The 18,140-nt window shown below is 44.1% G+C and overlaps 1 long non-coding RNA gene across 1 annotated transcript; it reads right to left on the reverse strand.

Moving 5' to 3' along the window:
* Positions 1–14,476: 14,476 nt before the first annotated feature.
* LOC123409888 lies at positions 14,477–17,170 on the reverse strand. Its single transcript, XR_006612930.1, has 4 exons — positions 16,908–17,170; positions 16,761–16,829; positions 14,992–16,403; positions 14,477–14,877 (listed from the first exon to the last, which is right to left on the reverse strand). It is a non-coding gene; the product is annotated as an uncharacterized LOC123409888 (long non-coding RNA).
* Between the last annotated feature and the right edge of the window lie 970 nt (positions 17,171–18,140).

Genomic DNA, 18,140 nt, shown 5'->3' on the forward strand with positions numbered 1-18,140 from the left:
TTGCTCCACTTGGGAGCCATTATTTTCGTCAAACTCCACGTTACACGTTTCCTCAATTAGTCCGGTGGACTTGTTGAGGACACGGTAAGCATGAGAGTTTGTAGCATAACCAACAAAGATACCCTCATGTACTCTAGAATCAAATTTAGCTAACCGAGCTCCCTTTTTAAGAATGAAACACTTACAACCAAATACCCGGAAGTACTTGAGATTGGGTTTGTTTCCAGTTAGAATCTCATACGGAGTCTTGTTCAAGCCTTTGCGGATGTAGAGCCGATTGGACGCATGACATGCTGTGTTGATGGCCTCTGCCCAGAAGTTGTATGGAGATTTGAATTCTGCCATCATTGTTCTTGCAGCGTCTATCAAGGTCCGGTTCTTCCTTTCTGCCACGCCGTTTTGCTGAGGGGTATATGGTGCAGAATATTGGTGCTTTATTCCCGCATCACCTAGAAACTCATCTAGGGTGTAGTTCTTGAACTCGGTGCCGTTGTCACTCCTAATCATCAAGATCTTTGCTTCATGTTGACATTGCGCTTCATTAGCAAAGTTGATGACCGTTTGTTGAGTTTCACTCTTCCTTTTGAAGAAATATACCCAGGTATATCTTGAGTAATCGTCAACAATGACTAAGCAATACTTTCTGCCTCCAAGACTATCAAATGTTGGAGGACCAAACAGATCCATGTGGAGAAGTTCCAATGGCCTCTTAGTGTAGATAAGAGTCATTGGACGATGAGCAGTTTCATGAATCTTTCCTTCAAAGCAAGCACTGCAAACACGATCTTTAGCAAAGCTCACATTTGTTAGTCCCCTGTCAGAAGACTTTGCAAAGATCTCATATTGACATGAGCTAAACGGCGATGCCAAAGCCAGCCCACGTCAACTTTAGCCATTAAACATGTCGCAGTCTTAGTGGGTCGCTTTGAAAAGTTTACCACATAGAGACCATTTTCGACATGTCCAACATAGGCTACTTTAAGAGTCTTGCTCCTTAGGAGGACCACAGTGTCAATATTAAAGAATGTGGAAAAACCCATGATTGCAAGTTGACGAACGGAAAGTAAATTGTAGGCAAGAGACTCAACAAGCATGACCTTCTCAATAGACAAATCTTGAGAGACGACCACCTTACCAAATCCCAATACCTTTGACGAGGATGCATCGGCGAATTGGACATGGGTGGGCATAGATGGAGAAGGATGCACATCCACCACTAAGTCCTTGCTTCCGGTCATATGATTTGTTGCTCCACTATCAAGCAACCATGACACCCCACCGGAAGCAAACTCCTGCAATAGATCAAGGCTTGGTTTTAGGTACCCATTTTTAATGGGTCCTTTCATGTTAGAGACAAGGGTCTTAGGAACCCAGATAGCCCATTCAATATCTTCATCGTAGGAACCAACAAATCTGGCATAAACATGCCCATCACTAGCACAACATAACACATAAGAGGAATTGAGTTTGCCGGCTGTGTTAGTAGGAGCGGTTTTGCCCTTCCTGGGGTTCCCATAGTCCACCTTGTTCCTGTTCACCTTCTGAGTCCCCTCACCCTCCTTGACAAAGATGTCCATGAGGGTGAGAGATCGTTTGTTCTTGTTCTTCCTTTTACCTTTTGAGTTGGAGGTAAGTCCAAGTCCTTCCTTTCCTACAACACCCTTTTGAGTGCTCAAGAGATCGTTCAGACTCTTCTCACCTTGTCTGCATGACACAAGGCCCTTCTCAAGTTTCTCCTTTAACTTGGCATTTTCCTCCACAAGATGAACATGCTCACAACAGGGGTTAGTTGCACAAGTATTATCAATTAACACAAAGGGAGGACAAGTAGAGATCTCCTTGGTAAGCTTTGCTTGGAGTTGATCATGAGACTCTTTCAGAGCGAAATGAACACCTTTCAAGGCTTTGTGAGCCTTGTCAAGTATGTCAAACTCTTCTTTGAGTCTGTCACGGCCAACCTCAAGAGCATACTTTTCAGATTTAAGCATGCGAGTAAGAACAACATCATGATCTAGTTTCTTTTGCATTTTAGTGCAGTCATCGTCATATGACTCCTCAAGAGCCAAACGAAGAGTGCGCTCTTCTTCTAGAGTACTAGATAATTCGGCAATTTCATCGGCATAGTCACGGCTATGTCCATGAAGCTCGGAGATGGTCTCCTCATGAGACTCAATGAGGTCAGTGGCCTCACCCAGTTGTTCCAAGAGAGCAACAAAATGCTTCTTGGTTTCTCCCTTAATAGTGCATAGAAACTTATCAAGATCATGCTCATTAAGTTCTCCAACATCACTATCTTCTACACAATTTAACAATGAAGGAGCAGAAGCAATGTTGGTCTTAATGATAGGAGTTACCTGATTGGTACCTTTTGCCATGAGGCACTTGGTGATGTGGTTTTCGTTGGGGGCGTTGAAGAGAGACACCTTCTGGGAAGGGGTAGTGGCTATAGCAACAGTTGCCGTTGCCACTGTATCATCATCATCATCATCATCAGAAGGATACTCCTCCAAGGCCACCATTCCTTTTGGGTGAGGTTTCTTCACAAAGTTGTTCTTGATTGGAAATGATTTGGTTTTGTCTTTGCGAATGAGCTTGCCTCCGTTGTCTTCTCTCTTCTCATAGGGGCATTCTGCCACGAGGTGACTCATGTTGCCACAGTTATAACATGTCCTTACTCGTTGTTTGGGTTTGAATCCACTTGAGTTGTTCTTGTTGAAGGTTGGTCTTGAGTTCCTTTTATTTCCCCAGAATTGCCTTGATGCAAGAGCCATGTGCTCATGATAGGCATACTTTGTGTCTTCCGGGCAGCTCTCCTCTTCCTCATCTTCTTCTTCTTCTTCAAGCATTGCTCTTGCTTTCAACGCAAGTTTGGGTGAAGTGGTTTTTGATCGGACACGAGCAAGTGTATTGTCGGTTGTTTCGTTCATGATTGACATTGCAATGAACTCATCCAACACTTCACTGGAAGACAAGGAGTGGAAGTCTGGCCGCTGACGAATGACAGATGACATGGCTTTATTGAAAGGCATGATGGCTTTGAGAAACTTGCGCTTGACCCAAGTGTCATCCACATCCTTACTCCCATGGTCCTTTAGTGCCACAGAAATAGCAGTCACCCTCCGATAGAGATCACGAGGGTCCTCTTCTTCCTTCATCACAAACTCATCGGCCTGATCAAGTATCACTTCATAGTTGGATCGTTGAATACTTGAGCTTCCCTTATACAACACCATAATATGCTCCCAACAATCCTTGGCCAATGTGAAGGGACGTAAGTGGGGAAGATCTTCAGGTGGCACAGCAGACTGGAGAATAAACAGCGCAGAGTGATTATATTGATTGTCTGCATCTTCTCTTGGAGTGAGGTTGCTTGGGTCATGGGGGTAATATCCTTGCTCGATAATTCTCCACAAGTTTGTTGAGCTGTGATTCAAATGAGACTTAATAGAAAATACCTAGTTAGCAAAGTCACCTTTTACAAGTTTAGGAGGAGGACCAACAGGATTAAGACGAGGTGCGAGAACGGGTCCTCCATATGTCATGGGGGGTGGAACCGAAGCATATGTTTCAGCCCCATCTTTTTCGTGAGGTGAAGCAGGTTGCATACCTTTAGCCGCTTCCTTAGAGGAGTTGGCCTCCGAATCGGAAATGGTGGGTTTAACCACTAAAGCCGGTTCGGGTGAACTTTTAAGACCATCAATTAATTCTTTAAGCATGGTTTTGACTTCGCTCGTCAAGGACGTCTTGAGGGCGGCCATAGCCGTATTCAAGTCGTCCCTTGTGACCGAAGTCAAGTCCATGTCCTCGGGTTGCCCACGGTTAACTTCCTCTCCGCCTTCCATACTCTTGGGTGGTTAAACCCTTAATAAAGAGACGTGGCTCTGATACCAATTGAAAGGATCGATATGGTTGGCTAGAGGGGGGGGGGGTGAATAGACAACGACCACTTTTTAATTAAACTTAACAAGTTAAGGTAAACACTATACGGGTTCACAAATAATATGACAAAGAGGTGACCCCTATAGAAGCTACCAACAAGACCTATTAAGACAAGTAAGATATAGTCACAAGTAAAAGCAAATACAAAGTAAAGGTTAGAGATAACCACAAGTGGAACCGATGGAGACGAGGATGTGCTACCGAAGTTCCTTCCCTTTGACAGGAAGTACGTCTCCGTTGGAGCGGTGTGGAGGCACAATGCTCCCCAAAAAGCCACTAAGGCCACCGTATTCTCCTCACGCCCTCGCACGATGCAAGGTACCGTGATTCCACTATAGGTGCCCTTGAAGGCGGCGACCGAACCTTTACAAACAAGGTTGGGGCAACTCCACACAAAGCTTGGAGGCTCCCAACAAGACCACGAAGCTTCACCACAATGGAATATGGCTTCGAGGTGACCTCAACCGTCTAGGATGCTCAAACACCCAAGAGTAACAAGATCCGCAAGGGATAGGTGGGGGAATAAACTTTTCTCTTGGTGGAAGTGTGGATCTAGGCCTTCTCAACTAATCCCTAAAGAATCAACAAGTTTGATTGGCTAGGGAGAGAGATCGGGCACTTTTAAGCTTGTGGAGCAACAATGGAGCTTGGAGAGGTAAGAGATAGGGTTCCTCAGCTAGAAGAACCCTTTATATAGTGGGGGGAAAATCAGACCGTTTTCCCACTCTCTGCCCGAGAACCAGCGGGACTACCGCTGAGCCTGAGCGGTACTACCGCTGGCTGCAGCGGTACTACCGCTGACACCAGCGGTACTACCGCTGAGCCTCCAGCGGTACTACCGCTGTCACCAGCGGTACTACCGCCGGCCCCTTGGTAGTGCACGAGCACTACTACCGCCGGGAAAGTCTTCGCAAAAGGGTCCGTCCACAAACTACTGCTAGGTAGGTGGAACAAAACACCTGGAGCGGTACTACCGCTGACCAGGGGCGGTACTACCGCTGGCTAGCGGTACTACCGCTGGGTGCAGCGGTACTACCGCTAGCAGTCCAGCGGTACTACCGCTGGAGCCAGCGGTACTACCGTTGGGGACCATTTTGCAGAAAAACTCAAGACGAAATAGGCGAGGGCCGCTCCAAACAAGGAAGGGGAGAATGCGAAGTGTGCGTGTGTAAAGATAGATTCCACCCAAACCTTTCCACTACGGATCCCCTCTTAACAGTACGGCTTTCCTATGACTCAAATAAAGAGAATCGTAGAGAGCGCCGTGCTTCCGTTCCAGAAGAGAGGAGACGTGTCGTCTTGTGCCGTTGACGAGTGTTGCCTGAAACCTTGACACACACAATTAGTCTTGTACGGTACTGTCATCAATCACCAAAATTACTTAGGCATAAATTATGCCTCAACACCTGCAGTTGGCTATGCTCCACTTTCTTCCTCATCTCCTGGGTTTTGTAACCCCCTGCGTCCGGAAACCCAGCGTTCCACGGAAGAGAGCCTGGCGTGCCTCGTGTCCGTCCAGGGTGCTCAGGATTCCTGGGGGCCATTGTGAGCTCGTCCTTCTCTCTGTCTGGAACGAACGTCCCTTCCTATGTTGCGGCGATATAGTGCGAAGCTTCCTGACGGGTATTCGCAGTTGCTCTTCCGTCCAAACGCACTTCCCTGATACAGGGTCCAAGGTTCCGCCAACCCCGAAGAACCAAGTCCGGCAACGGTCTGGCCATCTCAATGTCTCTGGTTCGACCCCTTTAGCAATCAGGTCATTCTCAGCCTTGTCCCACAAAGGTCGGGCTTTGAGGTAACCACCTGACCCCATGCGATGGTGATGCTTCTTCTTTGCAACATTTTTCTTGTTTGTCGCTGACATCTTCTTACTCTTTTCCGATGTCTTGTGGGCCAAAAATGCGGGCCATTGATCTCTAATCTTCTCAAACCGGCCGGTGAATTCTGGTGTCTCTTCTTTGTCGACAAACGTTTTCAGCTCATTCTTCCACCTCCTGAATAGTTCTGCCATCTTCTTAAGAGCATGAGACTTGATCAATTCCTCTTTAACTGGCTTCTCTGGATCCTCCTCTGGCAGTAGGGTGAAATTTGCCTTAAGCGTTGTCCAAAGATCTTCTTTCTGCATATTGGAGACATAAGACGTCGGCACCTCAGGGTCTTCCTTCTTTGGCTTTAACCATTGCTGGATAGTGATCGGGATCTTGTCCCTAACAAGAACCCCGCACTGAGCACGAAATGCATCCCTTGTCCGGATGGGTTCAATCGGCTTGCCATTGCGCGCGATTGCTGTGATCTCAAACCTTTCATCCGCGGGCAACGGCGTCGGGGCAGGGCGGCGAGCGGCGACGGTGTCGGGCGAGGGCGCGGGCGACGGCGTCGGGGCAGGGCTCGGCGGCGACGGCGACGAGGAGCAGCGTGGGGGCGTCGGGGCGGAGAAGAAGTGATTTTTGCAGAAACTGCTAAGTGTTTCTTATATACCCAAGGCATTGGTACTGGTTCGTGGCACCAACCGGTACCAATGCCCCCCTTTAGTCTCGGTTGGTGCCACCAACCGGGACCAACGGTCACTTTTCAGCAGCCCAAAGGGCGGGAAGCGGCGGCCTTTGGTCCCGGTTGGTGGCACCAACCGGGACTAAAGGGGGGCATTGGTACTAGTTGGTGCCACCAACCGGGACCAAAGGCCTCTGCTTCCCGCCCTTTGGGTTGCTGAAAAGAGACTTTTAGTCCCGGTTGGTGCCACGAACCAGTACCAATGCACCCCCTTTAGTCCCGGTTGGTGCCACCAACCGGGACCAAAGGCCCTTGTGGTGCCCGCGTCGCGGCCAAAGTTTAGTCCCACCTCGCTAGTTGAGAGGGGCGCAGTGGTTTATAAGCCCCACTACCGCACCCCTCTCGAGCTCCTCTGCACTGCAGGCTTATGGGCCTACTTGCTACTGCTTTGCCTGATGGGCCTTCTGGGTCTACTGTGGGCCTGAATCCTAGCCCATGGATAGGTTTCTAGTCGTATTCACGCCGTGGTGGCCCAGTTGGTGGCAAATTTTTTATTTCTTCCCATTTTTTTGTTTTCTTTTTTTGCTTTATTTATTTTTGTTTTGTTTCTAATTACAACAAAATACTTATTTATTTTATTTTGTTTTGTTTATAATTACTTATTAATTTTATTTTATGATAATTCTTTTTGCTATTAAATTTTCTAACAAAAAAAGTTCTTTATGAAAATTCTTTTTGCTTTTAATGATTTTGAACAGAAAATACTTTGATAATTTTAGTTGCATGAATTTTATATAATTTTAGTTTCAATAATACTAGAAGTTGCTTATAATGTTTTGAACAGAAAATACTTTGATAATTTTAGTTTCAAAATTTTTATTTATGTTATTAAAGTTTTTTTTTGTTTCTACTTATCTATTTTATTAAAGTTTATATTATTTTGTTTCAAATTACTTATTTATTTTATTTTATTTTGTTTCTGACTTTATTTGTTATTTTTCATGCATTTACTGATTATTTTGAGTTATAAGACCATGAAATTGAAAAACATTTGAAATGAACTGTGAAAAGGTTCCAAGTTGGCATTGTATCATCATTTCACCCACATAGCATGTGCAAGAAAGTAGAGAGACTTACGGCAAAAGCTGGATGCACTTCGTGTACAAAACAGACAATCTCCTTCGAAATATCACGGTTTTATACGGAAACTCGTCTGTTACAAAGGGATTTTCTTTTTGTTGAACTTATTTGAACCCCTTTGTTTTTCTATGTTCAAAATGCACCATTCAAAGCCACATCATCAATTTACAACCCTTTCTGACTTCATTTGTTATTTTTCATGCATTTACTGATTATTTTGAGTTATAAGACCATGAAATTGAAAAGCATTTGAAATCAACTTTGAAAAGGTTCCAAGTTGGCATGGTATCATCATTTCACCCACATAGCATGTGGAAGAAATTAGAGAAACTTACGGCAAAAATCGGATGCACTTGGCGTACAAATCAAACAATCTTCTTCGAAGTATGAGGGTTTCATACGGAAACTCGTCTGTTACAAAGGGATTTCAATTTTTTTAAACTTATTTAAACCCCCTTGTTTTTCTGTGTTCAAAATGCACCATTCAAAGCAACATCATCAATTTACAACCCTTTTCAACTTCATTTGTTATTTTTCATGCATTTACTAATTATTTTGAGCTATAAGACCATGAAATTGAAAAGCATTTGAAATCAACTTTGAAAAGGTTCCAAGTTGGCATGGTATCATCATTTCACCCACATAACATGTGCAAGAAAGTAGAGAGGCTTACGGCAAAAACTGGATGCACTTCGTGTACAAAACGGACAATCTCTTTCGAAGTATCAGGGTTTCATACGGAAACTCGTCTATTACAAAGGGATTTCAATTTTTTTGAACTTATTTGAACTCCCTTGTTTTTCTGTGTTCAAAATGCACCATTCAAAGCTGTAAGACCATGAAGTTGAAAAGCATTTGAAATAAACTCTGAAACCAAAGTACATACATAGTTCTCTAGAGCATTAAAACCAAAGTACAACATAGTTCTCATTAAACAACATATAGCTCTCCAGAGCATCTAATTAAACCATACATTGAAATTATGTAAAACATTTCAATGAAAAAAACAAATGCGATCATAACCGCAACCAAGGTAACAACTGATCCAACTGTATAATGATACCAAGCCTCGGTATGAATGGCATATTTTCTAATCTTTTTAATCTTCAGCCGCATTGCATCCATCTTGATCTTGTGATCATCGACGACATCGTAACATACAACTCCAATATCATCTTCTCCTCCTCAATTTTTCTTATTTTTTCCTTCAAGTAATTGTTTTCTTCTTCAACTAAATTTAACCTCTCGACAATAGGGTCGGTTGGAATTTCCGGTTCAACAACCTCCTAGATGAATAAAATCTATGTCACATTGGTCGGCATAATTGTCGTAAACAATAAATGAACCAAATAGTTATGAAAAGATAATATATGCCACATCTGAATCATAGACAAGACGAGGGCCGACGGGGATGGATACCAAAACCATCGCACTATATAATAACAAGGAATAATAAAAGTAAGAAAATTAGACAAGTATCTATCTGAAGTCAGAATTTTTTTCTTTCAGAAAGAAGATAAGAACAAGAGGCTCACCACGGTGGTGCCGGCGACGAGATCGGCGCGGGCGATCGATGGCGGTGAAGACGGGGCGGGGACGGGGCGTGACGGACCGCTAAATCTAGACAAATCTCGTTGAAAATGGAGCTCAGAGGTCGAGTTTCGAGACGAGAAAGTTTAACTAGTGTGGCTCGAGCATTTCATCGAACACCTCATGTGCATAGGAGGTGAACTAGAGCACCCAAATGCCCTCCCCTCGCCGGCTTGAAAAAAACAGAGCACTGTGGAGTGCTTTGCCGCGGCGGTGGGTATATGTAGGCAAGTTATTTGTCCCGGTTCGTGGCATGAACCGGGACTAAAGCCAACCCTTCTGTCCCGGTTCAAGCCACGAACCGGGACCAATAGTTGTGGGCCAGCAGCGAGGACCATTGGTCACGGTTCGTGGCTCGAACCGGGACAAATGGTTCCACACGAATCGGGACCAATGCCCACGAGGCCCCGGCCGGCCCCCTGGGCTCACGAACCGGGTCTAATACCCCCCATTGGTCCCGGTTCTTGAAGAACCGGGACTAATGGGCTGGCCAGGGCCGAACGGTAGCCCTGTTTTCTACTAGTGCATCTACACCACCTCGGCCTCCATTGTCTATTCTTCCCACTCGTCGCCGTCGGAGGTCACTGTCGGGCAAACGCACGCGGTGATGGCGGCGACGGGGCCTTTCCTTCTATGCTCTGACGGCTTCCCATGTGGCGGCTGAAGGGCACCGCCTGCGCGCGTCGTATTTTGATACATGCGGCGACCACATCCATCTAGATCAGGGCCAAGGAGGACAGTTTGCTCGTCCTATGTGTGATCACGGCCGGTCCTGATATTTTGAGGGCCCGGGACGAAACCAGAACTCGGGGCCTCATAATATATTATCATGGCAAATATAATCAATATCTCTACTCGTATAAAAGATTAGCAGCAAAAAAGCCCGTGCATTGCAATGGGGAAGAAAATAACACACGCTTTTAACCTAATAACCACGACTCAAGACCTTAATAGGCCCACGTCTTTTAGTTTCACATGGAATCATATTTGTGTTGCCGACAGTGGCCTCAGTACTCACACAACGATAATGTGTTTAGATGTGTTCAGTCCTAAGGTCTCTCTTTCTCTCTTTGAGCAAAACATTCAATATGTTCTGTATGCTTAGTTATAGAGGGAGTATACACTAACTTGATGTATATTTCATGATCAAATCAAGAAATAAAAGCATGGAAGAATATTGAGTACATGTATTCCAAACAATTTAAATTTATGTCTTGTGAACTTATATTATTAATGAACTGAGAATCACAAATGAATGCAAACACACTTAAGTAGCCAAAGATGTTTATTTAGGCTACACATCCAGATGCACACTATCCCATCGAAGCAATCTTTTTTGTTCACAGTCTAGTTTACTGGTATACGATGCATCCCATCATAGATAATTGGCCTCTTTCATAAATAGTTAATTTCATCTTCTCCCGATTCCTACCTTTGTCTCTTGATTTGAATCAGTATGAAAGAGAAAAGGTAAACAGAAAAAGGAAAAAAATAAAAAAGAATTCTTGTCTCTTGATGTGAACCAGCCTAATAGAAGAGAAAAGGTAAACAAAAATTAAAAAAAAAGAAACAAAAATTGTTAAAGAGAGGATTCAAACCTGGGTGTCCCAGGTAAGAGGGGCGCGCTCTAGCCAGCAGGCTATGGCAGTGTATTTGTTCTTTTCTAGTTCATCCTCTTATAAAGCAAAATCTTATGGAGCGACTTGTGATAAAAAAAGATTCGCTGTGAGTAAAGTCTGGATTGCGAGTTATTTAGCGTAAATGTCGGGGGGGGGGGGGGGGGGGGGTTGCGTAAAATGCAAAAAAAACGGTTCAGAGTCACTTAAAGATGGACTGCGGGTTGATTTTGGAAAACTATAGGATGTTTTTGCAAAATGACCATGACGGATGTCAGAAGCAATCAATGCTTTATTATTAGGGGAGATGTTTATTATTACGGTGTGTCTGCCATTTTTGACTATATGGTCTACATCTAACAATTACGAGGTAGGTTGTGGTATTGCAAAAATACTCTTGCTACTCTCTTCCGCATTTGTACAAAATACTTAGTCCCTCCAAACCAGCCACAAACCTTCCCCACATCATCCAAACAAATAAGAGAAGGACCGGACTAGGGAGCGGCGCCGCAGAAAAGCCTTGCCGTGCGGCGGCTCCAACAGACTAAGCACGACCTGCCATATGCAAGATTCACTTTGATGTTTAAAAATTCAAAAAGTTTTATCTACAAAACCGTTAATTCAATCGATGATCCGTTTTCACCATTGACTTTCTCGCGACGAGTTCTTAGAAACTAGATCCCATGTCGACATGTTCCGTCAACTATTTTTTTTCGTTCATACTTGCCACATTTTTTGACTCACTTGCCATATTATTAACCACTTACTTGTCTAAAAAAATAACTTGATTGTCACTTTTTAGTATTATTTTGTACAAAGCTTTGTAGTAGTTTTCATCATACATGATATAAAAAGCATGTAGTAGGTTGTGTTTGTCAAATTAAATATGTCAACTTGTCATATTTACATATAAATTTGCCAGAAAACTATTTTGTATGCTTCTTAGTTTTACTGTGCCAAGTTGTCATATTTACAAACGATGATCAAAAAAGATTTCTTGTGGTCATCGGTTTTAAATATGTTGAGTTGTCATATTTTTGCGCGTGATCGCCTAAAAAAAGTTGTTTGTGCTTGCTCGTTTGATTATGTCGAGATGTCATATTTATACGCAATTTCCAAATAATATGACGATTAAGTTATTTTTATCACACAAGTAAGTACTTACTAATATGACAAGTAAGTGCAACAAATGTGGTAAGTACGAGAAACAAAAAAGTTGTCGAAACATGTCGACATGGGATCTAGTTTTGAAGATCTCGTCGCGATAAAATCAGTGGCGAAAACGGATCATCGATCGAATTAACGGTTTGAAAGATAAAACTTTTTAAATTTCGGTCATTCAAAACAAATCTGCATGCATGCATGACGAAGAGTGTGCCAGCCGCCGCACGCTAATAACAATATGCAGCGCAGTTAGTTAGATTTTCCCAAGGTAAATAACTTGATAATTAGTTACTAATAGAGAATAATAGTATCTATACCTCGCATGGGGGCTCAACGACGATCCGATGTGGACTGATAACATGATGTATGTATGTGCATATGTACGAGTACGCCGGATGACGCCCGATGGCATCTGAAGTGAAGGCTGGAGAGCGGAGTGCGCCGATGAGAAGATAACTTGCGATCAGAGCCCATGGTCATGACAGGATAGCGATCCTCCTGAAGATGTGAACTTGCGATCTGATCTGACCGTCTCAAAACGGAATCTAGGAAACTGAAGACGCGCCGTTGAAGGCTAGGTTTATGAGTTTTTATTTTTTGAGGGCTAGGTCTATGAGTTTTTATTTTTTGAGGGCTAGGTCTACCAGCTATAGTGGACGAGAAACAAGCGGCTGCGTGCGTGTGGGCTAGTCGTTGCCTGCGCGTGTGGTATGGATATCCAGCCCATCATGCCCATGGCCTAAAGCTGCGTGTGTGCGCGCGCTAACCTCAGCGTAAGTATGTAACTTTTTTTCTTTTCTCTTCGAGTGTAGCCGGCCCTGTGTGTGATCAAGGTGTGTGCCCTCAAGTGCTCTAGGAAGTTACGATCCAGGTGAACGGCGGGTGCTTCCATGTGCTCTGTGATGCGCACACACCAGGCACTAGGAGTCTTTTCTACTAGACTAGATGACCCGTTGCGCCGATGGCGCAAGAAGCCAATTAGAACCGGGTATTATGTGGGTATTGTAGTGCACAAGTTAGCACCTTTAATCAATTGAAACAGAAAGAAAGAAAAGTTTGTTTGAGGTGGTAGATCCATAAAATCCATTTAGCAAATATTATGTCCAAACAGTTAACCGCAGAAAACGGAACCTTATCAGCCAAAGGGGGCATTCATATTTTAGTACCAATATAGGTTCATAACTTGTACGTATCAGACTATAGAGGGGGCAACCCAACTGGTTATATTTAAATTATCAACTCAAAGTACTTCATAATAAAATTTGATGAATCATCATTGGCTCAAAAAATTTCAACATGCCTTCCACTAACTCGTGCCTTCTTTCAGCTGAACCAGCATAAAAAGTAGAGCCGAGGAAGATTAGAGACATGACTATTGTTAGGTGACCAAAATGAAAGACCTAGTAAAACGCATGGTATGAGAAATCGCATCCCAGCAAACAAACATAACTATATAGACACTAAAAAAAAGAGGTAAAACAACACCAAGAGTAGATTGAAAGAATTTATAGCATCTACTGGGACCGCAATGAATAAAATTAAAATATAGCACTGTAACTAATAAGTACCATCAAGTTTCCAAAAGGATGTCTTTTACCCAAAGATTATCGTTAAATTAAATTAAAATTACAGCGCCATATTCAATTCTAATTCAAGCACCATGAACAATATCATCCATGGAGTTCATTTCTAAACTCAACACTTATTCATCAAGAACTTCTAACTTCGGGACGTGCATTTAGTTTATTTTTTCGAGAGGTGTACAAGCATATTATCTTGTTAACTCAGCAAGTAGATATATAAGCTAGCAGTTAGTGTTCTCAGAAAATTTAAATAGTTTTCTTACTGGATTATGTAAGCCTATTCAACTAACCATACGTCTCTATAAAATAATTACTCAAAATATATGATGGTTTCCTAGCTGACACGATCAAGGAGTTGCTGATACGTGCATATGCAAAAACTAAGCATTCACTCTTCTGCTGTGACAGAGAACCATCGTACTCCATGGAATTTGCACCAAAAAATGATGTTAGGTTTCGATGAAAGCACATGGAAAAACCTCAGAGAGAAAGAGAGAGAGAGAGAGAGAGAGAGAGAGAGAGAGAGAGAGAGAGAGAGAGAGAGAGAGAGAGAGAGAGAGAGAGAGAGAGAGAGAGAGAGAGAGAGAGAGAGAGAGAGAGAGAGAGAGAGAGAGAGAGAGAGAGAGAGAGAGAGAGAGAGAGAGAAGCATGGTAAAGTCACATCTCTCAAGGTTCAGGTTAGATCATCTCAAGAAACTCCATCTAAAAAAAAGAACCAGGAGACATATTCTAGCCTGAAACAAGCTTCATCGTGTTTAGTGTGAAAACAGAGCAGCTGGAACTGCAAAGATGCGCAGCCACACACACACACACACACAAATAGGGAGACTATTCCGTTCAAACTGCTACACGAAACTCTTCAAATAACTACAGGACATATATAAATAGTCCTCATGTCTGGTAGGACCACAAAGCAAAAGAAGTGACAGCAAAGGTGTGGCGAAAAATAAATTATTGGTTGTGAGTCATGTTTTCTTCAATTCTTGGTTGAGATAGAAGGTCTACAGTAACACATTGGAAAGGCTTAGGAGCATTCAGAGAGGATCGAGTTACTGAATTTAAGCATGTCAAGCAATCAAATAACATAAAAGGCAATTCTTAAAGTGAAGATAGAATGCATAAATTTTATAAATTCCCTTGAATCTACAGTATGTGACGAGGGAAATGTTGGGGTTGGGCTGAAAATGAAGTGGCACGCCATCGAGGTCAGTGCCGCAGCGGTAGACATTCGTCAAAAAACAACATTGTTAGTACAAACCTACCTCAGTAATGAGTACCTCTTGACCCAATACCTATGATTTCATGGTCACAGATAGGTTGGGGATGTTGTAGCTGCCGATTTTGGCCACCTGATTCTGATCCAGAAGAATGTTTCTGATTTAACCTTTTTATGCTTCTGAATTAAAGTCGGGATTTATGCATCTCATATATATTGGCACAAAGAAAGGTTAGGTTGGAGAAGAAAATACCATGGAGACGACGCCGGCACCGGCGCGCCCACACGCGGCAGGGTCCCCAGCCCCGAGCTGCGCCTCTACCGCCACGAAGATGACGTTGGTGTGTGGCATGCGGTGGGCCTCGTCGGCGGGACGGCGGGAAGCAAGACCGAGTGCAGTCGCGCGTTGTTGACGCATGAGGGGGACTCCATGAGCTGCCAAGGAAGGAGGAGGTGTGTGGATCTGGGCCGGCCGGATCCGGTGGATGCTGTCATGGAGGAGGCTCTGCACCGGCAGAATGGCGAGGAGGATGCTGTCATGGAGGAGCTCTGCACCGGCACCCACGCGCAACATGCAAACCCCAGCCAGAAATGTGTGAGCATAACATGGGACCCGAAGCCGCCTACCCCCAAACCCCACGTGGATTCGGTGGCAAAGACAACAACCATGAATTGATCAACCAACCAAAGCAGCCCTCCGTGGCGGCAGCACTGGCACAAGAACAGCAGCAACGCGAGCAGAACAAGGGGCGAACCATTTGAAGCAATCACCAGGGCACAAGAATTGGAGACAATGGTTTCCCATCTATTATTTCTTTTGTTTTGGGACAGTAAATATTGAGTGGATTTGCCTCATTACGGGGATAATAAGATCATTAACAAACTAAGGATGCATATGTGAGTAATCTGACAAAGAGAAGCAGTAAAATGAAGAAATTTATTCCGGCTCAAATTTGGGCTCGGAATGACATAGCAGTGTGGCTCCAACACTGGAGGTAAGATTTTCGAATGGAGATGGATGTAGTTGTAACCGAGCTACTACCTAGTTGGCCTCGGGGTCACCATTTCCTGATTGTGATGCCGTTGAAGGTGAGGTCGCTTCTCCCTTGCCAGTACATGCCCTAAATATAAATAAGAACCCATGAGACAAATACAAATAAAAACATCTCGATCTTCTTCAGTACCTAAATTGCAAAAAATCTTTATCTCGTGGAAGGGCCAAATTTTCAGCAAGTTTCTTCAATTCAATGATTTCCCCATTTGGGAGAGTTCAGTATTCAATCTCAGACTCTTTAAGCAACATTTTTTTAGCAAATATTGACATCTTTTTTCAGCAACTTTAGGAAAGACATAAACTGAGAAAGAACAACCACGCCTCATAAGAGCAAGTATAATAGATCTGACACAGCTAGCTATAAACCATTCCACATCAGCCAAATCACAGCTGGAGGGGAGAGAAAGGGGGAGAGAGAGGGGAACAGGCGCTTTGTCAATCGCCCCACCGCAGCACACCACACAAGGATTTTACGCCCCTTGCAGCCCACAGCGAGCGATAGAGTCAGTGCTCTCGATCCACTCTTGATCCCCTACATCTCTCGCCTCCCACGCCCTTCTCCTTCCTCCTTAGTGCACGAAATCCGTGCTTCCCCCGCCACAAATCGCTTCCTGCGGTTTCAAAAGGATTTACCATTTATACGATTCTCTGAGAACTGATATGTTATATTCTTCAGAAAGTCTAATGCAGATCCTTCGGCAGTGTGCTCAGAACATTGGGCATGTTTTCTTCATCTCTACCTCTACCAGCACTAGTAGACATTTCTGGTGATTTAAGACGCTTAGCTGTGAGTTCTCATTTACAAGAGCAAAGATAGGTTTCTACAAGCTATGGGCTGCCACAAATTCTCATATAACAAAGCAAAGATTTTTATTTTTGCGAGAGAGCAAAGACAAATTAACAAATAATACTTAACTTGTTATCTTTGACTGGAACTAAATAATAGAAAAATGAAATCACGTGCTTACATAGATCAATGCTCCCCTGTCAGCCTTTTTGCATTTCATCAAACACCTTGTAGGCACAGAGAACAGAACCTGCACAAACAAAGTTGAGAAGCTTTGGATTGGAAGAGGGGGTGGGGGTGGGTAAGAACAGAAGCGTGACCACTTAACTGAAGCTGAGCTGCAACTGGATGGACGCTTGGCTACACCCACGACGATGAAGAGGTCGAGCAGAGCAGCTGCACGGAGGAGGAGGCGTAGAACCAGAATCCAACGGCCCCAATACCCGAGACAGATGCCTCATCATCTTTGGATTGGGATAAGGAGTGAGATCGGCCAGGGAGGAGAGGTGTGATGGCTAGGGAGCAGCAGCGGCGTGCAGGGCGGGACGCACGGGGGAGAGGGAGAGAGAAGAGAGAGCAAGGGTGACCCTCTCCCACCTGCTGCCTGACCTCCCTCTTTTTCCTCTTACTGTCACGCCCAAGATGCGACCCTACCCTCAATTTGGCACGAGGGCCTCGTCAGGGATAGAAGCGCATCTCGTCGTGTCGCAAGAATGGATATCGTTACAAGTACATGTACTGAAAAAAAGAGATATATATAGAGTCGGCTTACACTCGCCACAAGCTACATCAGAGTCACATCAGTACATTACATAATCATCAAGAGTAAGAGCAGGGTCCGACTACGGACGGAAACAAACGACAAAAGAAGAACGACGTCCATCCTTGCTATCCCAGGCTGTCGGCCTGGAACCCATCCTAGATCGATGAAGAAGAAGAAGAAGAAGAAGCAACTCCAAATGAACAATCAACGCGCTCGCGTCCACTAACCTCTACCTGTACCTGCAACTGGTGTTGTAGTAATCTGTGAGCCACAGAGGACTCATCAATCTCATTTCCAAAGGTATCAAGACTAGCAAAGCTTAATGGGTGAGGTATGGTTAAGTGGTGAGGTTGCAACAGCGGCTAAGCACATATTTGGTGGCTAACTTACGAGTACAAGAAATAAGAGGGGGATGATCTACGCATAACGGACGAGAGCTACTGATGATCAAATGAATGATCCTGAACACCTACCTATGTCAGACATAACCCCACCGTGTCCTCGATCGGAGAAAGAACTCACGAAAGAGACAGTCACGGTTACGCACACAGTCGGCAAGTTTTTAATTAAGTTAACTTTAAGTTATATAGAACCAGTGTTAAACAAAGTTTCCACGTTGCCACATAACCGCGGGCACGGCTTTCCGAAAGATTTAACCCTGCAGGGGTGCTCCAACTAGTCCATCACAAATTACCACAAGCCGCATAGAAATCCTCAATCACGAAGCTCGCGATCTCGTCGGATTCCCTAGTGGGAAACCTCAACTCTGAGATTACCCAAAGCATCACCGGAATCCCG

Source organism: Hordeum vulgare, chromosome 7H (assembly GCF_904849725.1).
Source record: "Hordeum vulgare subsp. vulgare chromosome 7H, MorexV3_pseudomolecules_assembly, whole genome shotgun sequence".
In the NCBI taxonomy this organism is placed as follows: domain Eukaryota; kingdom Viridiplantae; phylum Streptophyta; class Magnoliopsida; order Poales; family Poaceae; genus Hordeum; species Hordeum vulgare.